The 25,064-nt window shown below is 39.4% G+C and overlaps 1 long non-coding RNA gene across 1 annotated transcript in view; it reads left to right on the top strand.

Moving 5' to 3' along the window:
- Window positions 1–12,048: 12,048 nt before the first annotated feature.
- Window positions 12,049–25,064, top strand: part of LOC116443182 — a 215,048-nt gene continuing 202,032 nt past the window's right edge. The window contains exon 1 of the long non-coding RNA XR_004239769.1: window positions 12,049–12,128. This is a non-coding gene — a long non-coding RNA (uncharacterized LOC116443182). The remainder of the gene's footprint in view (window positions 12,129–25,064) is intronic.

Here is a 25,064-nt window from a genome sequence, read left to right as displayed (position 1 = left end):
TCCATTTCTGTGGGAAATTTCAGCATTTCTACAATAATACAGGAATTTTACTTTTTTTTTTTTTTTTTTTTTTTAACTTCTTCAGACTAGAAATACTAAAATAGATACTGATCTGGTACTTTTCCATTATGACATACACTCACAAGGAGATCTGGAGTTCAGCAGCCTAATCCATCTTTTTAATCCAGATGAATTTGTTCTCCTGAAATACATCTGAACCATACAATTCCTATGACAAACCAATCAGCTCTTCCTTGCTAGGCAATCTAAGTTGCACAAAAACATAGATGAAGATGAAGAGCAGCAGGAAGGTCAGACTCCAGTAATACTTCAGTATTGGTCCGAACACAGATTTCTTCTCTCTGCAATATTTCTCTAGTGGAATTTTTCTCGGACATCTTGATTATTTAGTTAGCAACAAATGGACATCAGTTCCCTCCCTGTATACAAGTGTAGGGTTTACCTCAAATGAACTGTAGTCCAGAGACAAGGGCACAGTAGAGCAATGCACAAATGGTACAGAACCTAAAAGTTAAGGGTTTTTGTTTTCTTAAATGGCTTGCAGCAACTATTATAGGACCATATTCTGATGTAGTAATTCAGTAGTAAAAGATCTTTCCTAGCCCAAAACCATCACACTGACTTCACAGTGACTGTGCAGGGAGTAGGCATCACAAGCTGAAAACAGCTTTCTGGGCGAGGTGTTATGAGGAATTAATATTTTGAAGCAGCAGCAATATGTAGCATGATAAAGAGAGGCACTACACTCGAAATAAGAGATGGAGTGTATCGTTGTTAGTCTGAAATGCACAAATCATCATCACATAACTACTAGAGAATGGAAGCTTTACTCAGCAGGTATTTTTAAGTCTGATTTTTTTTTTTTTTTTTAAACTCCACCAACTCTGCAAGCAATACTGATATCTTTTCTTGAATTGAGTGGCAAAGTTGGAGGAACTTAGAAAAAATATGTTTCTCAGCAACTCTGTTGATAAATTGATTAATTCTTCCTACAAAGCTCATCAGAGATGACACCACTACTACTGTTTTAAACTGTATCAGTCTAAAACCTGACCTGTAAAATGTGTTGTCAGATTCTAAATATTTGATATTTGGTTAAAGAGGAGTCCGTTAAGTTGTTTCCAAGTGAGAGAGCTTTAACAATGATTTGTTTTACATTTCACATACTTTTAGCCTTCGTGTTACAAAAACCCCACGTTGTTCTACAAAAACTGTTAAGGAGGGCATGACGAATTGCTGGGGGTTTTGAAATTAGCTGGTGAGTAAGCAAAATTTCAAAAGAAGATCTTTTGCTTTATAGCAAATGCTTTGTAAGTTTATTTGCCAAGTGTAGTTAAGCTGTAATTATTTATGATAAAGCGTTATGCAAGACTTAACTGAACATTCCTCAGAGTAGTTTGCACAATTCAGAAGCGAGATAGTGGAATTACCTCCTACTGTTCTCAGTTGTAGTTGTACACATTTATTCTATGCCTGCTTTAGTTTTTAAGGTCTTAGTGACTCTAGCACTCTGCTATTAAATTGAGATATTCCAGTGGCAACTGAGTCTGTTGTATTTGAAGGAAGGCAAAGTTTACAAATGTTATTGTATGCGAAGTAGTTATTCTGTATGATGATAATTGTTAATAAGTGTGACATGGGAAATACATATTAGTGCAACATGAAGAATTCTGGATAATTTAGCCGAAGTGTAGTAATTACAACTTTGGGGTGAATTTTGTCCTGATTTGTAGCATATAAATAAGAACTGATAGGAAGCTTTCCTGTCTACCTGCTTTCCAAATATTTCTGCTGGGAAAATAAAGATGGGAGGCTCAGGTGTCCAAACATAATTTTCTAGTGCTATTTTGGAGGCTACAGGCCATGAAGGATGCGTACATATAGACTATATGTGCCTTGGCAAAAAAATGGAGAGCTGTGTCCTTTTGGACTGGCAGCTGAGGGATTTGTAGGCTAGAAATGTCTCAGATCACTCGCTTGAGTGACTAAAACGATGCTAAACCCAGGTATCTCTTGAATGAAATATTTGCATGCCTGCATGCCAAGTGTTTGGAAAACAGGTGCAACTTAGTTTCTAAATGCATGTATAGATGACTGATTTTATATGCTTTCTCTGAATTTTTTTCAATACTTGCTATTACATTTGTTTCTTTCTGTAAACTTACAATTTCATCTCAAGGAACCTGATTAATAATTTTTTAAAAAATTATTTTATTCACATTTGGCACCAAAGGTGAATAAAATAAATTATCCCTAAGAGGCTGTCCTTGCCCGAAGCACAGCATCCATTTTGTTCCTTGACTACCTTTGCCTCATCCAAACTTATTCGGCCTTCTTTAAAATGTAGTTAAGGCAAGATAAGTAATATGGCTTTCCACAGTCTGTGTGGGTAATGGATTGTAACCAAGGTCCCCTGACACCAAGTTTGTGGCTTAACCACAAGACCATTGTCTTCTATTAAAGTAATGTTAACCTCAGAGAAGTGAAGGAGTCTAGAAGCTTTCTTATCTTTCAAAGTCTGGCTTAATGAGCTGTGGTGTCAGATTTTTCAGCAAAGAGGAGGGTACCATGGAGGAGCCTGCAAAGCAGTGAGAGACATGAGTTAAATAAGGCTTTTTTTTCATTTGGTATTAGTGGGTAAAAATGGTGAGATGAGGTGCTAATTTGAGGGGAAATATTTCCTCAAGCATTTTTCACGTGTCTCTCTCCATCCTGTATCTGTCTTGCTGACCACTGGGCAATCAATATTCTTACAATAAGTACTTGGAATCTAGGGTATTGAAATAAAAAAAAAAAAAAAAAATCTGTAAAGATAAGGGAAATGTCCTTAATATTGCATCTGATTTTTATCCATCATTAATATCAGAACCTTCCTTTTGGGCACTGAGAGTTTTACTTAAGGTCTAGGGTTTGATGACTGCTCTCTTTGGCCCTCTTTGTTCCACCAGCTTGAGCAGAGTTGTTCTATCTCGGAAGCCAGAGAAGTCCATGAGGAGACACAAGTGACTGAGAGCTGGCACAGTTTACTTGCTATTAAGGAAACATATTTTAAGACTCCTCATCCAGTGTAGTGTTACCTAAAATGGGCTTGCCCTCTAGTGTCGGGAAAACTGAAAGGTGATCTCACTTTTATCAGTTTTGTATCTCAACGATTCTTTTCTATTTCAAGTGGTGGAGCTGCTGCTTTGCAATCTGTGGCTTGTCAGGTCAAACCAAAGCAGGAGCTAACATCTCAAACAGAGTGGCTCCTCAGAGGCTAGCAAGTACCATCTCTTTGCGAGTGAAACTTAAAGAACTTACTATTTTACCCCACTGGTGTTTACTGCTATTTTCAAAAATCTCTTAAAAAAATATTTGAGTGAGAAAAAGCACCAGAACTTGAGCTTTGTTTTGTGTTTGTGTGATTAGAAGCTGGTTGGTATCAGGTTTAAACCTCCTGTGTGGAAAAGATGCCATATTAAAACTGGCAATAAATGAGATGGAGGACTTCTATGCACGGTGGGCATGCTATGAAAACATAGAACTATAATCACACTGCAGTGTTTGACTCAAGGTGCTGTAAACAGGCTCCCTGTCTTCAACCTGCCATCTCCTCCTCTGGAAAAAGCCCAAATCCAAAACTGTCAGAGGCAATGAGAGAAGGAATCAAACCAGAAAGAACAGGTCTAGTCCAACATAAGGAACAAAAGATTCTTCCTGGCTGATTTAGTGGCACAGAAGGAGTGAGATCACATCCTCCATTCTGCAGCACTGCAGGGCAGGTGGGGATCAGATAAGCAGGAGAAAGCAGGTTCTTTACTTTGTTGGCTGGAGGTAGGGGTGGGTGAAGGCCAGGACCAGAAGGGCTACATGGCCCTGAGACCAGGCAAGAAAACACAGAAAACAGGGCTGAAGACCCTGTGAAAAAAGCCTGGGTCCCAGCCTAGACCTGTGTGAATTTTTCTTTGCAGACTGCACGTTACTGCCCACGAGAGCCCTGGCTGAGATTTGGCTCTGTGCAAACACTTCTGCATAGAGGAAAAAATGTTGCATTAAGTGATAGAAGGAGGAGATAACCAAATAAAGAGGGCTCTAAGGGAGGCAGTTAATGAGCTGCTGTTTTCTGCAGGCTTCTTCCCAAAGAAATGAGAGAGGTGTAGGAGATCAATTCCAGTGAAGGATGATCTGTACTTTTTGTGCCATCATTGTCAGTCTGGCTGGAAACAACATTATAGAGAAGGAAATTGTATAACGTGCTTCCATTTGTAAAGTTGAATTGAATCTGACAAACTGAGGCATGAAATTTGGGAGAAGAAACAGCAAGGTCTGGAGACATGTCAATTCTTTTGATACAAAGTTTCTTTTCAGAAAGAAAATTCTTTTGATGAGAAGTTTCTTTTTCCATTTTAAAAAAAAGAAACTTCTCATTTCAAATTGCCACCCAGAAAGTCATCTTTAAGTGAAAGACAATTTTCACAAACCAAATAAACTAAAAATTATTGAAACTTTATAATAAACCATAACTAAGTGTTTCAGGTAAATGAAGTGATGCAGAGACAAATGTTACATGGGGGTGGCAGGAATAAGGGAGATGAGTTCACACTTTGGTCCGTTTTATTCTGCTTTGATATAATGAATTATTGGACTAGTGCTGACCTGTAGAACCAACAAGGCTCACAGGTAGGGAAGGCCACCAGAAATGATGTTTAATACTCTGTGAGGTAGACAAAGTTGACTCAAACTTCTGAATTCCAGTTCTTCCCTTTTCATCCTTCCTTCTCCCTTTGTCTTCCTCCTTTCTGTAAATCCCCCTTTTTTAAAGCCTCAATATCCATTTCTTGTTTAGTTTATTTTAGCTCTGTTTTAAAAATTGAAAGTTATTTGAGAATGAGGAAAAACATATGTATGGTTGATTAGAAAAAGATTCATGTTTGATAAGAAACTTCTACATTACAGATTTTCCAGAAAAAAAAAAAAAAAAACAAACCAAAAAACAAAACAAAAAAACACCCAAAACCAAGTCTTCTGAAATAAGTTTTTAAAAATGTAAAATTGTTGTCCATAATTTAATTTGGTTAATCAGTTCATTTTGCTCACGGCAAAATGTTGCCCTACAAGGTAAAACATGTAAATATATTTATCTCTTAGAATTCCATTAAATATCTGTTGATAAAACGGCATAATGTGAAATTCTCAAATAATCAAAATTATTATCTATTAAAAAAAATTGTTATATATCTGAAAAGAATAACCTCAGATTTGAAAGGACCAGTATGGACTTCTCTAGCTTTGAGAACAAACAATTTTTTAAAGTACCATTTTCCTGCAAAATTTTGTAAGAAAATTTTGGTTTTTTTGAGTTGGAAAATGGTTCTGCCAAATAAAGGTTTTTTTTAGACTAGTTCTGCTTGTAGGCTTATCATTGAGCAGAAAGAGACCTAGGGAAGGGGAAGAACAGCAGGAGGCCTGGTTCATTTGCTTGTTTTCCAAGATGTCCATGATGCCTGTTTGCCTAAGCTGGGAATGCTGCCCCACACCTCTGCCATCAGTCTGAAACACCCAGTCCAATAAATTTAAACAATGAGCAGAATCTGAACCAAGTTTTCCCCATCCATGTTATTCGCTCTCACCACTGCAGTAAAAGTAATGAGCTTTATTGCCGTGTAAATTTTCTATTAAATTAGGAGATTCCTATTAAATTCCTTATTTTCATTGCACCAACAAGAAAATCGTCATCTTCCCTGCTCTGAGTGGCTCAGTATTTAGTGTAGGGGCATCTTCCCTGTCAAGTCATTGTTTTAGAAATATATATTTCTCATTCCTTGTCCTTTTATTTATGATCTTGCTACATTTTTTTATCTGTCTCTATTTGTTTATTTTTTTATTTGACATTCAATGAATTTGCTCTACCTCTGTCATTTTAGTAGTGGCTGATGTTTTATAACATATTGATTCCCAATATTTTAAACTGACCCACTGTTGATATGAGGATCACACTGGGAAGTAAGATGTTTACATCTCGCTATGAATAGCGGATAAACGAAATAATAAAGGTTGTCAAAAGCTCTGAAATAAAGTACACTGAGTTCTTGTTTGCCTTCAAGGATGTATGGCTGTGCAACTAGGAACTAGCAAAGTTCAGAATTCAAGGCAAATAGTTATGGACTCCTGTTTTCTATTTCATTTTTTAAATTTTTCTTTTTATATAAAAGAAAAATAATACCAGTCTCCAGGACTATAATTTCCCCACAATGTTGCATGACAATAGTGGCTTCACCAGTGATTTTCTCCTATAGTTTTACAGGTAGTTCCTTTATAAATAATCCATGTTCTAATGAGCCCATAAATGAAGCAAACAACTTTCTTTCCTCGTTGTATTTGATCCTGTTGACTAATTAGAGAAAGAATATGCAGAGGTATTGACACAGATTTTACTGGTTTCACTTAAAGCTTTCTCCCATAGAAAGGCTTTTTTTCCCCCTTTTTTGAACTATAGTTTTAAATTGCAACCATTTCCTATTGAGTTTAATTCCTTCTGGTGTTTACTGCGGCAACATTAATCATGATGAACTCCTCCTGTATTTAATTTTGATGCAATTTCAGCATATACTATTTGTGAATTAAAATACTTATTCTGTAGACAGTGAAAAATTATTTACTGATTATAGCACAACTGTGTGTGTGTGTAGATATAGATATATTGTATACATTAATGGTGACATGTAATTTAAATCTGCACATTTTGCATTATTCAGTAGTTGCATGCCAGCTGCTTTTCTTTTGTACTTTGTGATTAATTTCATTGTTGGTAGATTTTATGTTTCTGAAGAGTCTTTCACAGAACCTACACAAGATTCAGTGAAGAGAATATGAATACACAGTTGTCTGTGGTGTTTTAGCCTGATCTACAGCACTGAAGTTCAATGGTCAGAGTTATAGGATAATGAGGGAGGAAGAAAAAAATGATCTGTGGCATTATTTTCAAAGAATACTTGACTGACTTTTATCACATAACTAAAAAGAATTAATCCTTCCCCTCACCCTTTTTTAATTTCCACAGCAATTGTTTGTCTGCTTAATAGAAACAAATGCCAGGTAGGGGAGTGCTTTGTCTGAATTTGCATGTGTGTTTTTGCGTGCAGCCTTCAACTCTGAAAAGCACATAGCTGCTGTGTGCAGCTGAAGAGTTCCAAAGCTGGTGTTCTCAAGCCTGGTTTGTATATTGCATTTCTGCTTGCTTTGTCAGGACAGCTTGAAATAAGAGCACGTGGAAAGAAAAAAAGCAAGAAGTAGTAAGCATGGAAAAAAAAAAAATCGCAGCTCTCAACCACCAGCAGCAATTATAAGTTCTAAAGTTTTGTCTTTTGTGTTTGTTTTTAAAAGCAATTTAATAAACTACAAAATTTTGGAGTACCCTAGTCAGGGAAGTTGAAGGTAGAATTTATACTACATTTCTCAAAAGACGTAAATTCCCCTTTTTTGTAAAGCATTAAGTCCCTCCCTTAATTAAGCCTTCTGGGGTTTAAATGTGTTGATCTCATTTTAAACTGAGCTCAGCACAATTAGACACACTGAGAAGATAGCAGATAATCAGCACATACAAAAACATTTCAGACATAAATGCTTCATCCTGCCAGGCCCAAAATTACTATTTCAGGGTTTTTTTTTTTTTTTCCTTTTTGGGTGGTGGGGGGGCAGGGAGGGCAGAAAGAGAAGGGAAAAAAATTGATTATTTTCAGCTCGTCATACATCTCATTTGTAGTGGGTCAGACCTTCCCCATTCACAATTACCACTAGTTAATCTTATCAGAGAAAAATTCAATTACATTTATCAAGGTTATTCCATACACTCAAGTTATTGCCTCGGAAAAATCGGGTTTCAGTGTTAAGAATGTCAGCATTGTGTGTGTGTATGGGGTTTGGCCTCCCCCCCCCCCCCCATCTTTAAAAAATAAATAATTAAATCCTGCTTTTACACTGACGTAGCTAATATATAGTTATAATAAAGTAATATTTGACAGCTTTGTAAAAGGGATCATTAATACATAGATTATGGAAGTTTAGGAGGGAGGCTCATAACTGTTAATAGACTTCAATTCTCAGCCTACACTGACATTTTAAAAAATCTAGTTTCAAATTTGATAACAGATTACCAGCTAGGCTGGGAGCCAGCCACCTGATTAAGGCAATTTAAATGCTTGCAAAGTGGTGAGATTAAAATCAAATAAGTGCCGATTTTTTCCCTGCTTCACTTATCTTTCCCTGGATTCGTTCCTTAACTACCAGGTGGCAGAGGACTCTGGGTAATTTTCCTCTGCGCCAATTACCCCAGGATGGTTTTTAGGGTGAAGCAGAATAATTACTGCACTATCAATCCAAAATGGGCTGCTTAATGTGTTTAAGAGAGATTTTGAGCCTTAGCAGGGAGGCTGCCTGAAGCGTGCTATGCTCGCGGTGCCAAAGCCCGCTCGGCCTGCTCGCGTAGTTAACTGTTCACGGAGAAGGCAGCACACACCCAAGGTGAAAGAAAACAAGGAAAACTCCTGGGAAGCTGTGGGAAAGTTAATGAGCTGCTTCCAACCTGAGTGTGGCAGGCTGCAGTTGCAGGTGGCTGACAAAGCTAGGCAGGTTAAGAAAATAATATTTATCATCCAGCTGCCAGGACCGTCTTTATCAAAAGTCTTTCTAAAATCCATACAACACGCAGAAAAATGGGTTTGAAACAACAACAAACAACAACAAAAAAGGTGTATGGGGGATAAAATGAGGAGAAAAACGCCATTGATGAAGCAGCCTATCCTTGGTGGGTCATTTGCAAAGCTTTGTGGGGAGCTGAGCTGATATGAGGACACATAGATTTTAATTCCCCCCCCAGCCCCACCAAGTAGGAGGAAGGATGGGTTTGTGATCAGAGTGCACAAGGGGAGAGCTAGGGCTGGCAGGGCTGTGCCACAGGGCTCTGGTGTGCCCAGCGAGCACCAGGCTGCTGCTGAAGGTCTGCCGAGGGAGGGGGTGCCTGGCTGAAGCCTGGCTTCTGCCACATCTCTGCTTTGGTTTTAATTGGTGCTGTGCTGGAAAATGAGGTGCTCTCCAGATGCTCCCCCATTGATGCTCTCTAGATGGGAGCCAGCTACCCTCCCCCTAATCCTGGGACTGCTAGCAAAAAATTTGGCAGTAATTCCCCACTTTACAGCTTTCTCCGTGCACAGCACAGAGAAAGTAACACTTGGCGCAGCCACGGCACAAGAAATAACTCGTTAATTATTGGTTCACTAAAGCATTTGAAGATCATGGGTGTAATGGCAATACAGAAAAGCTCAAGTGCAAGGTGAAGAAGCGGTATGTTCTGTTATCAAACTGGTGTGTGGTGGGGGAGGGATGGAAGATGAGAGCAGGGCTTAAGCTCAGCTGAGACACTGAAATGACATTACTAAATAGCATACTGTAGCAGCCACAAATTAAGTATTATCTTCCATCTGGTGACTCTGCACTTGATTCTTTAATTATTATTATCTGAATATAAATTGTGAGTTTTAGCCAAGGATTCTGGAAGGTTGTCGTTAGAAACAGAGATAATTAAAAAAAAAATCATTATATTTGTGAAGGGGTTGCTGCTGTTTCTTGCCTTTCAGTGATTTGCTTACACAGTTTTCCATATGATCTCTACCTACTTGATGCATTAAGTTTTTTTATTATTTAATGAAAAATTGATCTGTGGTTTTGCTTAGCAGATAGTTTGGATAATGTGAGTTAAAATGTTCCATTTTAAAGGAGAAAGTCTCGATTCTAAACTTGTTTCAAGGCTCTCAGTGACCTCAAGCAGACTTCAAATATATCTAAAAATCACCAGATATTCCATCAAGATGTTGATTTCCTCCCAGGAGCACAGGGTATGGGTGTGCATATGTGACTGAGGCTATGCAGTTTATGGGTTTATATTCCAGTCTGATTTCTCACGCAAAACTGTTGTACCTGTGCACCCACTCCCTGCTGCCTTCCTCCAGTGGACTAGTGCCCTCCAAGGAACAGGAGGGATGAAGGGGAGGAAGACCAGCTCTGTGATTGAGAAGCCAATTTTTAGGCTGACCCTGTTTTAAATCACAGGAGTCTCACCTGCTGCTGAAAACCTGTTCGTGTCCATCCCACCAGATGTGACAGTTTATGCAGGAGTGTGTCTGGTAAGACACAGGCAATCCATTTAAAGATTATCACATGAAACCATATTTACTTCAGAGGCCTGTAATAATTACACCTTCACTTGAAAAATCCCTAGGACTTTAGCTGCTGTGCCACAGATTTATACTCAAACATTTTCATTTGATGCGCAAAGTGTGAAGTACTCTTTAGTGGCAAGACAATTATCTGATTCTACTAATAAATGAATGCACTAGTAGTCATTTTTAATTGAACAATTATAGGATATTGCACTGTCAGTTGATTATAGAAGTCATTTCATAAATGTCAAAAATCTCTTTAAACGAATTATGGAGCTCCAAAATAACTCCGGCAATCAGCCAGCAATAACACAATAATCTGTTTACCCTGTTGTCAGGCAAACTACAGCCATAATTTTTTTTTTTTTTTCCTTTTGGGGGGGCTGAATCTTTAGGATTATACTCCTGCTCAGCCTGTAGCAGCTACTGAGGCTTTGATTAGTACAGATCATGAGTGTTGTCAAGTGCTGTGACATGTATTAACTAGCAAGAGAAATTAAAGCTGTTTTAGAGAGGCGTCAATAGCAAACAGGAGGACAGATCTCTTCTCTGAGCATGGAAGGTGGAAGTCTGAAAGTGCTTCTGACATGTTCCAGTTTTCTGATGCATCAGTTGGCTTCGATTTTTGTTTTGATGTTGAACACAAATACCAATTCTTTTCTGTTGTTATGGGATCACATATTTCCTCTGTTTTCCTCGTGGTATGTACAGATGATAAAAGTGGCCAGGTCTGCTTGTCTCTATGAACACCTGTGTCCATGAATATCAGTCACACTGGTTTATCTGCCTACTCATACAAATGACAGTAAGAATTTGGCTCCTGAATATTATGGACATGGCAGGTCCTTCCCTAGTGGATTGGGTCCTTTTCTTTCCTGGGATAGGGAAACATATAATAGTTCCAAGAGCAATTTAGGTATATCTGCAAGGGTGGGTTTCAGTCATATCAAAGACTTACTCTGACCAGGGAAAGGTAAACAGACAATGCCAAAACAAGAGGCTGTGGACCATTGTTGTGGAAGAAAGTTTTGCTTCCTGAGAGACAAAGAAAGGGGAAGTATTTTATATCTTTTGCTTTTCGTCAAAATAAATTCAGTGTGACTCCGAAAAATTACTACTAATAAAAGGCTTTGAAATAATATGCAGGCAAAATGGAATCAAAGGTAGAATTAAAAGAAATATATTTTGGAAAGCATTCACTTTATGGAGATTTTGAGTGGGTTATCGGGGTGGGGGCTGTTTGGGTTCACTGTTTTAAGTGCTCGATTCTTGGTCTGAATAAATTTAACAGGATTCCCCTACTTGAAACCATTTTTGGAAATCTGACACCCGATTCCAAAGCTGGTCATCTCAAAATGAGTGATCTTGAAAGAGTGGATGGTATTTGGAGGGCTGATGGTAGTAGAACAGATTTACTGCTGGTATATGACAAAATCTTTAATCTCTTTTAATCCTTATCAATATATGAAAGATACCTGCAGCTTTGGCTTTGCTTCCTGACATGTGCATATTTTCAAATGTTGAAAACTGAAATCCTCTGAAATCAAGCTCTGAGTGGGGCTGACAAGAATAAGAGAATTTTAGTCATAGATGGTGTCAGGAAACTTTGGTCTGGAGACTGTGTGACCTCATGATGTTTTAAGGAAGGTACCACAAGAGGAGCAGGAGAGCAGCGCCCTTCTGTATTGCCTGTGCCTCATGGAGCAATCCTCTGCCAGCCCTGTGCGAGCTGGCACAGAGGGGAGATTTGGGGTGGAGCCAGAGGCATTATGCAGATTCAGTGTCATGATCACCCCATGCAAGCGAGGTGTGGCTGTGGCCATCCTTCCAGCTCTGGAGTTGGCAGGAGTGAAACTGGAGTACATTTGACCTGTTCTTCTCATCTGCCCCACAAGGACTGCTTGTTGGGATCAGGTAGATCAGACACAGAGAAGCTAATGGGAGATCTAAGGAATTGTCTGGGTGTGGAGCTTGCTTGCTGAACTCTGAGCCTGGTAGCAATGAATACTCATGTTCAAGTGTAGTAGTTTAAGTCAGCAGCATTGTAATATGCTTGATATCCTGGAGCACCAGGTTGGCCACACCACACCTGGCCCTCTAGATTCTTAAATAATAAACCCCAATTTTCTGTCCCTATTAGCAGGCGAGGTGTGTACAGGAGAGATTACATCCCTGTTTGCTGTGTACTTCCTGAGATGAATGCATCTGTGTTAAGAGTTACTGTGCTGGCTCTAAAGGATAGAACGGTCAAAAGGATTTGGTTAGACAAACAGAAAAATCAAAAGGAATAGACATAATCAGATCTTAATAAGGAAATAGCAGATAGTCAGGACTGAGACATAATCAGATATTAATAAGGAAATAGCAGATAGTCAGGACTGATATTTAGTTCACTTTTAATGTGAAGCTTTTTATTTATGGTTTAGGTAATTTAAGGTAAGCAGGATGGCATTTGTCTTGATGAAGCTGTTGCCCAAAAAACTGAGGATCTGCTTCTTCCCTGACTTACACCTGTGTCACCATGCATGTCTTTGCCAGGTCTGTGCCAAACATGGACAGTTTGGCAGCTTTCTTGCACACACTATGTTCTGAATTTAACTGACTACACAAAGTGCAAGGCAGTCAAGAAGCAGCCTCTGACATTTTTAATTGGCATTGAATTTAAGTCATCATTAATTATTCTGCTTTAAAGGCAGCTTTATTCTTTTAAACTGCCATGCACGCTATTCAAAACTCATGCAGGGATCCATCCCTGGTATCTGTCTTGGCTAGTAGGATTAAGCCCTTATGGCTAGTAGGTGGCTGAGACCTTACCATATGTTGCTGGTAGACAGCAGCAAAGCTTTACCCTGTGATAAGCATACTAAAAGCAATCTGTTGGTCTTGGTTTTTTTCTGCCTTTTTTTTTTTTTTTAATATATATATATATAAAATACACCAGCACGTCGTTAATTGGCATTTGTGTTACTAAACTAACTTGTAAATAATGTGATTCTCTCAGGAATCACATCAGCTGTACTGTGAGTAAGTTTAGATTTCAGAGGTGCCACAGTGCCTCATTCTGCATTGACGGAATTGAACAGCATTAACCTTTTCACTTACACTAACAAAGACAAGTTAAGACAAGATGTGCTATGACTACTGCACATCTATGTTTTGTTTTTGCCCAGGGCCCTGTACAATTACCCAGCACTTCAGAGCTAATATTGGTTGGATGTTTACCTTCCCTTCCCCTCCCCTTTTGATATTTCTATTAAACAACAAAACCTCATTTTTCAACCAAAAAATAACCAGTTACATAATAAATATGTTCTCTTTAAGAAGAAGGAAAGAAAAAAAAGGCTAAAAATACATCCCAGACACGTTTAAAGAGATCTAGCAATGAGAAAAACAGATTCTGCAGTACACTTCAGCTAGCATTTTCTCAATGCAAACCATTCTGCTGTCATTCTAAATTGCACAGTACATATAACGTGGTATTGATAGCAAGGAAACACCATGCTGTACGTATATTCCAGAAAATAAGGAAAAAGCCAGATCCTCAACATCTTCCAGGTAAAGAAACCTATTTTATTTATCTTTTAAGATGCAGGTTCTTTACATGTGTGTAACTAACTAGCTCAGATATTATCAGTATTACTTGGTGTTAGACAACTGTCATAGTGAAGAACCAAGTGCATCTGCAAAATCTGGCTGAGAGACTGGTGGCTTATAAAGTACAGCAGGTCTTGTGTTTCTGTCTTGGAGGTACTGAAAGCTTCGTGCTGTGGACAGCAAGCAGGAGCAGTGGTTTGGCCCATAGTAATGCTGAAATCTATGATTCCAGTGAGTTCCATCATGAAAAAGTCTTTATCTCTGTCTTGACCTGTGGAGAGTCCAAACAGCTGCCTCTGACATAAATGTCTGTATTGTAAATATGTCCCACCCCTTACTTCAACATTCTTCAGGGACTAAGTTTAGAAGAGTGAATATAATCTTGATAATTGGTGAATTAGCACAGTAAACAGAAAATACATTATTCATTAGGTAGTTATGAAAATATCACATCACAGAATCTTGCAGGGAAGATAGCATTTGCATATTCTAGGATTGACCACTCAATGCCTTTCATAAATATTAGTGAATCTGCCAAAATCTGGAAAGATTTAACATACTGCTTACATAAAAAGCACCTAGATCCCACCAATTTCCCCCATACGACTAAGAATGAAAATTGTTCTTTCATCTGAAACATGGATCAAGCTGCCTGAATTTGCAGCACTGACTATGGTTATGATGTATCATGTCTGTCATCTTGAAATTGTTCTAAATTTTAGTAGATCTACAACGGTTGAAGTGATAAGAAGAGAGATTGGCAATGTTGTAAGGGTAGATAAATGCAAGATATAGCCTTAGCTGCCTAGATGTACCTGTCTCTGAGGAATCAATTTGCTCATCTGACAGTTTTGTGTGTAAACTTCAAACATTAACGTATGCTGTTTTAATGTGCTGCTCTTAAAATCATAATTATTGGAGTTTATGCCTGTTATATTTCTCTTTGCCATCCCATAATGTCTTTGCACAATTAAAAATGTTTACTGAACTGAAGTTTTGGGATTTTGTTTGTTGTTGGAGCTTTTTTATTGTTGTCTATGAACTACCTGCCTATTACAAACACATTTTGAAAAAACGTTGTGCATTTTGCATCATAGGGAACGTGATAAAGCCTTTTTTGAGTGAGTGCACAACTTAGACCAGTGGCAGCTGAATGATGGGCTGAGGCTTGAAATCGGACTCTGGGGTAGATTTTGCTCTTTGTTCACTGCTTTTGGTCTTGTAAGGCTACATTAAATTCAGGGGACCAATTTTGGGTTCAAACTGATGTAGCCTCATTGAGTCACTTTTGGAATAAGTGGGGTATGTGACTGGTGTGATGCAGCAAGTCCGTTTTATTCAATCGACATCCTGAATTGTTTATAAAGACAAGTATAGCTGGAACCCTGGAAAGTGTTGGGTATGACCAGCTCTGCAGGCAGATATTGTTGATGGCAGTAGGCATTAGGGGCAGGGAAATGATCTTCAAGTGAAAGAGAAGGTAATAAGTCCTTAAGAGAAATAACATTCTGTGTTCTTGACTTTGCCCTAAATCTCTGGGCTGTCCAGATCCCACTCATGCCACTGTTGATTTCTGGACAACTGGAGTATTGCAGTGAGCTGAGGCTTTCCTCCTTTGGAGGTTTCCACCATGCTTCCTTACCAACAAGGTCATTGAGATGGAAATAAGGGCCAGAAACCTGCTGCTATGTGTTTTTTTTATCACTATGGGCTAGAACAAAAACTTAGTAAAACAAAAGTAGTGCTGAAATTGTTGAATTGTTGTTTTGGGGTTGGGGGTTGGTTGGTTGGTTTGGTGGGTTGGTTTGTTTGGTTTTTTTTGTGTTTGTTTGGTTTTTTTAAATGATGCCTCTTTAGGATTGATACCAAACTGCATTGCTAAGTAGGAAAGGAAGACATTTTTTAGGTTGCCTAAAGGCATTTTAAAGCAATAGACATCTGTAATTCGTCTTCCTAAATCTTTGAGTTTGAAAAAGAATTTTTGCCTAATATTTTGGTATTTCTTCCTCTTTATGATTCCCATTGAAAGGTAGGATCCCCTTTAATAAGGCATAGAAGAATATGCAGTTCTACCTTCACTAACCCCTGTGTTTCTGGATTATTTTTATTAAACTTTCTTGATTCCAGCAGGCTGTTGATAGTATAACACATTTAAATAAGCACCTTATCAGTTCAGGTATGGATGTAGAATTGGATAGCATTCAGGACACAAACTGCTTTTTGTAGTGCATGGTGAAAAAAAAATACAGTGTCACTAAGGAAATGGTGGGGCTATAGTCAGAAGAAAGACAAAGGACTTGCAGAGAAGGCTGGAAAGGAGAAGCAAGGATTCAGTGCTGATGGAGAAAATGGCCTTGAAGGACAAGAACTGGAAACTTAGTTGGTCAGAGAAGCATCAAGAACCAGTGAGAGAAATGGGTTAAGGGTGCACCACTAAAGCCAGACTGCCTCACCAAGAGACAAAATTATTTAAATTAAAATGGACTTTACACTATGTCAACTCCTGTACTGAGTAAAAATAGGGAAGTGGAATGTAAAGGATCAGGACTTAATAAACACAGAGATTTTAGTCTGGCATCTTGATACTGTTTTCATCTTGCTAAAAAGCATGAGCATGCGGTATCGACAACTCTGAGAACCTGATTCAGTCTGACTTTGTTCTAAGGGAACATCTGGCTTAAGTCTTCTAGGTTCTGTTTGTAATGAGGCTACGTAGAGGCACCTCCCAAGGAGGTTAATCTCTCATATTCTAATTTCCCCATCCTACTAATGATGCAATTAATCGTGTTCTTGAGTTGCCCGTTTCCTTTGACTTTAGAAAAAGTATAGACAAGTAATTTTAAGTATCTAAAAGTAAGATATCTAAAGCCAGGTGAGTTGAATCCTGTCTTCAAAAATGTTATGGGTTATGCATTGCATATGCAACTCAATTACTTAGGGATGGATGTTTTTCTGCCTGTAACAAATATGCAGCTCACATCTTTTGTTCCTGAATGTGTGATAACTTTGATTAAACTACCAGATTAAATTCTTTTGGTTTAGATTTTAAACTTGTTTCAAACAAGGTTAGATGGCATTTAAGTTCCATATCACTGTGTCTCCAGTAATGAAAATTAGTCTAATAGGCTAAGGTACCCATTATTCAGGCTAAATTAGCTTCCAGGGAGAGATCCCTATAAAGCAGCCATCATGATGAAGAATGTACCAATTAAAAAAAGTAAACCAACCTGATTATTGACATATTCTGAATTTCTTTTAAACCTTTATCCTCTTTTGCAAGCTTCTGCCTAATGCAGAATGCTGGGCACTATCAAATAGAAGAGAATGAAGAGAAAGGAGGGAGACACTCCATGTCTTGCTATTGTCAATGTTTTGACTATATATTGAATTATTCTTGAAAGAATACCCTTCTTTCTAGACCTTCCTGGAGCTCATACAGGCCCTCCTCTTCCCCACTGCCTGTCACTGGATGATACCTCCTGAGTACCGTGGTTGCATGTATGGAAAATTAATCAAAAAAAAAGTGCCTAAAATAGATATATTTTAGCTGCCTATTAGTGGAATTTAATGTCTGGAAGCAGAGAAAACCAAAAGCCACTTGGCAAGCCAGCTTTTCAGAAAAGTTATAGAAACATTGTCGTGTTCCGTTTCTGCTGTTGATGCAGTGATTGCTGAGATTACATGGATGATCTCAGAGGCTTTCTTTTGATAGAATTTCTTATGGTTAAATGAGGAAATGGGATTTTGGAAGACCTGGATTGTATAAGTAATCAAAGTTTCAAAGGATGAAATCAGAAACATACCCTGGATTCAGTTTTAGGGAACATCTGTCCCATTTTCAGAAGTCATTTGAACTGAGAGCAGCTTTTGTTGCAGAGACATAAAACATCAGTCTCGTAATAGCAGAATGAAAATTGTACGAGTGACTTTGCTACTCCAGCTCAAAGTCTACCACCTTGGTTCTGGGACATCTTCACTGGTAATTTTAGTCAGTATCCTGGTCCTTGCATTGTAATAGTGAGGGATGGGTGTGTGTTTGCTTCTGCTGTGGATGTGGTGTGCATCTGTGAGAGGGTGAGGTTAACAGCGAGAAATTGCATTGGGCCACACACTTCTATCCACACGTTTAGGCATGTTTTAGGTGTGCCGAGGTGGCATGTCACATAAAGGTGAATTAGTCATGACTTCCAGAAAAACAAAATTACTTTTTTGAACAAGGGTCCTCAGTGACTTAGGTGGTCCTGACACATCGTGTATCTCCTTTTCACATCTGTGAAATGGGAAAACAACACTTACCTACTTCTAAGAGATGTTTCACTGACTAGTTTTTATGAAGCACAAGCCTCCTGTGGAATGAGTGCAAAGTATTACTCTATTTATTTTTATGAACTTTCTGTTTTACTGCAGTAGGAAAGCTTAAATTATCCATAGAGTTCTTGAGCACATTGGGGAAGCCAAAGATCCTGATTTTGCCCACTGTGCTCCTGGCAAAGAAAAGACCCAAGGGAGACTCCTAAATGAAAAATATAAACAAAACCCTGAAGCTACTCAGATCCTTAGAAGATTAGATTTTCGAAAATATGTTCTTTATAAGATAAGTTAAATGCATTCTTTCCCTTATTTTTTCCTCTGGTTTGGTCACAGGTTGCTCCAGGCATCCAAATGGGGGTATTCAATCCCTTGCTTTATTGATCCTGGCAGGGACTCATGCTATGGTGCCCTATCCTCCCCGAGGCCACCACTAACTGTGGATTTAACAGGTCCAGCAAGGAGAAGGAGAGGTTCCAGAAGCTGTCATTCAGCCTGGGATCCATTCTTCATCTTTTCCTTTTCATCCACCCCTCCATACATTTCATTATTTTCATTGTGGGCAATACTTGAATTTCCAGTTGTACTGCAGAGCTCTTTCAGGGGTGGTCGTTGTAGGGGGTTTAGTGAGCATGTCAGAAGTGGGAAAATTACCTGTGAGACCAAAGAGTGCACTTTCTGTCACTCACATGCAGGAGGGACAGGAGAAAGTGGAAGTGTATTTTTATGTGAATTCTTCTTCCCAAGGTACTTTGGGAGTTGGTCACATAAAAGATAAAGATAGGTGGTCTAGGCATCATTTTTAGGTTTTGACTGCAGAGATGTTTTCCTTTTCCCTTTACTAATTCCTGTGATTCAGAATTCTGCTGTAAATCCTAAAGTTTAGATTTCAGTAAGTGGCAAACTCATTCTCTCACATTTGGATTTACAGTGAAGTTTGTTTTTTGGGTTTTTTTTGAGGGTGTTGGGGGGAAGGTTATGGAACAACATTAGGAGCACTGTAGGGATGAGAGGAACAATGCAGGTTGGATGTGCAGGGTGGGAGATACCTTACCCTGTGATCACAGCAGAAGTAATTGAAGTGTCTAAGTGGAATGGAAAGGAAAATGCCTTTAATTTGGTCCCAAATGCCTGTATTCCACATATGCCTACTTCTCAGATGGTTACAGGCTGATACGGCTGGGAAATTTGTTTTGTTCTTCCCACTGGCAAAGAATGGTTCCTGTTGCTACTGCTTTCCTGCTATGCCTGGACTATGTATTCTTTTCAGAAGGCTTGTATTCAAGTGTCACTCCAAGTAATTGAGTGACTACTTCACCAGGAAAATATCGCAGAATCTTGAACAACTAAATGCAACTTGGGTGAATAACAAAATTAGCAGTTATGTGCTTGCCTGCAGTCATGCAATGGACAATTCTAATTAACAGATTGCTTAAAGAGCATCCTCTCCTGCTTCTTCTCTGGCCTCTGCTCCTTCTCTTCAGCCTCTGCTGAGTGCACATGAGGAGAAATGTCTTGTTTCTGCAAGTATCTTGTGCTGTGCTCTGTAAGATGTGGAACATGGGGGATGGAATGTGGAACACAGGATGAGTGATGGCTGTGTGCTCTGACTCTTCGAGCTAAACCAGCTTGTTGGACAGGATGCTGGTCAAACCCCAGCTACTCTGCTGCAGTGAACAGTGTTTCCTGGGAACCTGCCATTCTTTCATAGCACCCGGCATGATTTTGCCACCCTTGACATGCTTCCACACTTGGACAGCAACGTGTTGCATGCTTTATCTTGTTCACCAAATTCCTGTCACCAGCCAGCTGGATCACAGAGGTTCACAGCTGTGGCTGAAGCTCTGAGCACCACATCACATTTTTTTTTTAAAATTTTTTTTTTGTCCTGACCATTTTCTTATGAGCTGTGATGTTAAAGCTTTGGTTCTGTGTTCGTTAATAGTCATTAATGGACCAATGTGATCTACTGCAACATATTGTACTTACAGAACAGATTGAATGCATGTCTCTTTTGTGGGTATCAGCAGAATGGGGCAGCTTATCAAGAGTTTATATTGTCTTCAGGATTTTATTTAGTGTCTGTGTTGTATTTCTGTTGGAGGACAGTTGTTACCTAGTCCAATGTGAAGTAAAAGAGATAAGAACAGATGATGCACAGCCTACTGTAATGCCTATTACTACAACACTTTGCCATTAAAACATTCACATTTTGTTTGATAGGGCAGTGTGAATTATACAAAACCATCATTGTGTGGCCTCAGGGATTTTGAAATGGTGCAGACAAGACCTAGACCTGGGTGCAAGATGTTGTCACACTGTGGCATTTAAAATACTTTTAGTCTTCTCTGTAGTCTTGGGAAGTAATCTGCTTAGCACTCCTCAGGATGAGCCCCCATGTCCACCTGGGAATAATGCTTGCCTGCTCCATGGGGATCTGCAAAAGTAAACCAGTGACTCTTTTAGCAGTGTTTGTACAGCACTTTAAAGATAAAAAAAATGTGCTACAATTGTAAGTGGTGTTCTCTACATTACATTTCCTATGTAATTACATATTTTTTCCTGAGATTCCTAGATCTATTTTAATCTTTCTTACATGTACTAGAACATTATTCTATCTCCAGCTAAACAGGGTACCGTAGAAGTGTAGGGAAGGAAATTGATCCATCTCCTGTGTTATCCCCTCTGTGCTCTTACGATATTTTTGTGAACTGCTTTCATCAAGTTAGTAAGGATTCGTCAAGGTGTTTACCTGTTGGGAATCTCAACATGATTTCTTAAGGGTGCAATCTGGGACTGAGTTATGTGTTCTCCTCTTCCGCTCTTCTAACAATTCGTACATCAAAGTCTCCACCAGTGTAATTCTTTCAGGCCTGCTCTTTATTCAGCAGTTGCGGTACAAAACAAATGTATGTTGTGCTTAGAGAATGCTGTATTTCATATACATTTATCCACCTGATGAAATGAATATGTTAAGTGCACATAAGCAGAGATTCCTTGTTGAGGAAAGCTGGGGTAGCTTGTGCCTCATCCTGCAGAATGCAGTGTAAAGAGGGGTGTACTGGTGGAGCAAGCCAAAATTAAGCAACGAAAATTTTAGATAAGTATCAGGAAATATTTCTTAATACTGAGTTCAGGCAGTGGAACAGCCTCCCAAGGAACATGATGGAAAGCCCATTGCCAGTGTCAATTAAAACTAGACTAGTTAGAACTGGGGAATATACTGTAGGGAACAATCCTGCACGAGTCTAGATGACCTAATAAATCTTTTCCATCTGTAATACTTATGCCTGAGATTCAGAGTTATGTATTGCAATATGATTTCCTCCTGACTGAGAAAGACTGAAGCATTTTTCTTTCATGTAGGATTATTTTCATACTATCCAAAAAATTTCATACATACTTGAAACTAGTAGGGGAAAAAAAGAAAGCAGAACCAAGTATAAGAAATTACCCCACTCAATTTGTACCTGCAATCTCAGAGTGGTTGTGAAAAGCAACCCCAAATATCATTCCTGTGGATGACAACTTGAAGCAGATCAGGCCTGACAGAGACCATGGGCAGGGTAATCCTTTGTAGACAGAGATGCTCTTTAAGCAGAAATTCAAGATTTTTTTCTTCCTATTGACCCTTACTGAGTCCTGTCTCATCTGTACCTGCAGTCATTGTTGGGTAGCAAGGGCTGATAAGAAGGGGCATAACAGGAAGTGTCCACTTATGTGGAATTTTGGGGAGAGTAAAACATTTCTACCACATTTTAGATTTAGGCACTGAGAATAATCAGTGATGCATCACAGAAAGACCCTTTTTTTTTTTCCATTTAACAGGGAAAAGGTTAGAGTAGTACATCATCTTGCTGCTTCCATTCTGTGCATTTAAGAAACGATCTGTCCAGCCACTAATTGAGAAGTGAGCTAGTATATGAAGAAACCAGTTTAGAATTGTCAGTAAAATAGTTGGTAATTTTTCCTCTAGTAAGATGCCACGCAGGTAAAATAAATCCCTTTCAAGCTGAGACATACTGTCTACCTGTTCCTTAAACAGTTTTGACTGAAATATGAAAACCTGGGTTTTCTTGCTTCTCTTTCCTCCTGCTGGATTTTTTTCTTTGCAGCATCCTGAAGTTGAGGGGAAACTTGTGGTAGCACCTGCCCTTCCTTCCTGGATCAAACACGGCGTAAAAGAGCTGTTGCTCTGTAAAGAGCTCCCTACACTCCTAGCAAAGTCAACAGGACTTCTGCCATAAACTTTGGTTACAGCACGTTGAGCACTAGTGCTTGTATACTCCTGGTGTGGGCAGGAGGCCAGATGGGCCAGGACTATAAGCCCACAATGGCATGCCTGGAAGTTTGCATCCAAACTTTTTGTAGCCTTTCAAACCTCTGCAAACAATCTTTCTGTAAAACAACCTTCTACCCAAATCACTTACAAGTCTCACTCAGTTTTTTTTCCTTCCTGAATCTTGTTTAAAACCTGCTTCTTCAATATTAGCTTGAATCGACCCTTTTGAACATTTACTTACACTTATTTGGCTTTCTCTCTTTGCCTTTTCTCTTGTCCCTGATCTCATTTTTTTATCCGTATGACTCCATTTCTATTTGCATATATGCTGCTATGAAAGAAGATAAACTAACTAATGGTGCCAGCCCTCCAGCAAGGACTTTGAGGGACTTTCTTGTCTCTCTGACTAATTCCTTTTGTGGCCTTGGGAAAGTCACTTATCTTGTGTTTCTTAGTTTTTCCCTACAAAAAATGGAGTTAGCAAGGTTACACTGACATCCAAGAGATCCTGTTTCTGTTGAACTAAGAAGTCAGCCATTTCCAGATGCAGGTTTATTCTATGTGAGATAATTACAAGCTAAGGTGTTGTAATATTGTGGATTAATTTTAGCCTCCATAGTCAGCACTGACCACATCACTGAGGGAAAAAATTATGAATTAAAATGACTAGCTGAAAAAGTACTAACTACTTGTTGTTATTAATCATTGTGTTATTTATTGCTGTTTATCTTGTAATTATTGCTTGGGAAATAAAAAAAATCTATCACTGCTCTGTGCCAGCTCTAGCTGCAGCTGTGGATTTAGAGACGAAATTCAGTCTTCAGCCTTTCCCTGGGGCTGATGGACTTCTCCTTTCAAAGTAGGACACTTCTATCTGATGGCATTAACCATAAAATCCCCCATTTCAAGTCTATGATATCCTGAAGGACAACGGCTCATTTCATTTCTTATCAAGAAATCGGGCAGATCAGTCATATTTCCCGAATCAAATGACATTTTCAGAAAATTCATTTGAACCAAAAATGAGGTTTCCTCTCCACAGACTCCAATTAGTTTAAAAGTGGTTTTCTGATGAAAATTCTTGAAATAACTGAGCTGTATAAAGAAAAATCTATATCTATATATGTATGTATATAGATATATGTACACATGTACAGTCACTGTGAAAGCTGTAGCCAGAGTACCCTATCAAACAGTATAAATCTTTAATTTTGGCAATCAGCAGTAATGGTGAAATACCTTAAGCTTTTTTCCTTGCTTCCTCCTCGTTTTCCTTCCTCTCATCCCATCACTCTGGCTATTCCAGTGGGAGTGAACGCACTCATTTTCTCCCTAAGTACACAAAATTAGCTGCTTATCTGTTGATCTTCTTACATGATCCTTTAAAAATCCTTTCTCTGTATGTGTGTCCAAGGCCGCTTTTGCCTTCAGAGGAAGCCCAGACAAGCCAATCCTCAGCCTTTCCCTTACCCACTCACAGGGGGCCTGGGCCTAATTAAATTGCTCTCAAAGACAAGAAGGGATGAATTTCCTTCTTTCCATCTCCCTTGTCACCCATTTAACTCAGCTGAGATCCATTCGTTCCTTTTTAGTTATGTTAAAATGGAAAGGGGGGAGCTTGCATTGAGGGGGACATGCAGGGAAGGGAGAGGAAGGGAGAGGAGGAGCAGGAGCAGGAGGTGCGTGGGTAGCCCTGCCAAGGTGCAGTGTCCCAGGCACAAACAAAGGAGCCAAACCAGAGGAAACGGGACATGACTGGAAAAGGGCAAGCACCAGGAGAGTTGCTGGATTACTCTGGCTGGGACCTCCTCTGTGGTTTTTCTTTTTGTCTGTTTCTGTACTCAAACAGAAGAAAAATGTGACATTAAGTAGACAAGAAAATATCTATGCACATTTCTGTGTATTTAAGCACTATTTCAGAGGATTGCTTGCTTCTTGCCCCACCCCTCCCAATACCTTTCTCCATTGAACAAGGAGGCCTAGAAAATTAGGATGACCCTTGTTCTGCCTGTGTGGCATCACCCAGGGGGGCAGAAGTGGCTGATTTGGCTCATGTATGGTTGGTTGCACAGGGAGAGGGTGATGGGGAGTGCCAGGGCAGCAGGACTGCTGCAGTGGAGGTGCTTGTGCCCAGGGAAGGACAGCCCTGGCCCTGCCAATGCCAGGATCCCTGGGCAAGCCAAAGCCCTGGCCTAGGAAGAGCCAAGCAATTAGCCTTTGAAGGTCATCCAAAGTTGTTGTTTTTTTCTTTTTTTTTTTTTTTTCTTTTTCTTTTCCACTCCTCTCCCCCCACGTTCTCTCTTCTCACTGCTGTATCCTCCTCCTCCATCACCCAAACCCCAAACACATCTGAAGAAGCCATTCAATTAAATCTCTCCTGACTCCAGCTGGCTCCTGAGTGAAAGGTCAGCAGTGTCCGGGAGGGAGAGGCGTGCGCAAGGAGGAGCCAGAGCCGGTGCTGCTACTGCAGCCGCCTCGGTCTTCCCCTCGCCTGCCTCCCTCCCTCCCCTCACCTCCCCTCTTTAATGATACCCAATGGTCAATCACTCCCCAGCAGAGTGAGAGATGCCCTGAAGCATCATTGTGGTCGGGAGCGATCGATCAGGTTTTTCAAAAAGAGATGATAATGATAACCCGTGGACATAATGTCAGTGAGTTTGCGGTGC

The sequence above is a fragment of the Corvus moneduloides genome, chromosome 4, assembly GCF_009650955.1.
Source record: "Corvus moneduloides isolate bCorMon1 chromosome 4, bCorMon1.pri, whole genome shotgun sequence".
Lineage (NCBI taxonomy): Eukaryota > Metazoa > Chordata > Aves > Passeriformes > Corvidae > Corvus > Corvus moneduloides.
Note: the sequence above shows the minus strand (reverse complement) of the source record. Positions and strands in the feature narration are given on the sequence as shown.